Source organism: Lupinus angustifolius, chromosome LG06 (assembly GCF_001865875.1).
Source record: "Lupinus angustifolius cultivar Tanjil chromosome LG06, LupAngTanjil_v1.0, whole genome shotgun sequence".
NCBI lineage: Eukaryota > Viridiplantae > Streptophyta > Magnoliopsida > Fabales > Fabaceae > Lupinus > Lupinus angustifolius.
The window spans coordinates 12677186-12677761 of NC_032014.1; positions in this window are offsets into that span (position 1 = coordinate 12677186).

Below are 576 nucleotides of genomic sequence, written 5' to 3' on the forward strand. Positions count from 1 at the left end.
CCAAAAGATTCCATGATAACTTGATTTCTAGAAAGGAATTTTTGGTTGGTCAAAAAGTGTTGTTGTACAACTCTAGGCTTGGACTCATGAGTGGTAAGCTTCATTCTAGGTGGATTGGTCCTTTTGTTGTTACTAATGTGTTTTCTTATGGTGCTGTAGAAATCAAAAGTGAATCCATAGATAAGAGCTTCAAGGTTAATGGGCATCGCCTCAAGCCTTTCCTCACAAATCATTCCTTAGTGGATGAACTTGTGGAGGAGGACTCATTGGTTGAACCCACTTTCCTCCCTCCATGAATCAGGAATTTTTTCTTTCTCCTTGTTTGAACCCACTTTCCTCCCTCCACTTGTCCAATTCCATTGATTTATATGTATGTCTGGATTTTATGATTGTGCTACATTGGGACAATGTATAGTTTAAGTGTGGGGGGAGACTATTGTAGGTTGTAGGTTTTGTTGATGCATGTTTTTCTTTGACTTTTAGGTTTTGCTTAGGCTTGGGCATTTTCTCCCATACTTTCATTCACTTAAGTCTTGATATCTTGTGGTGTGAATCCATGCATTTCTGTATGTCAAG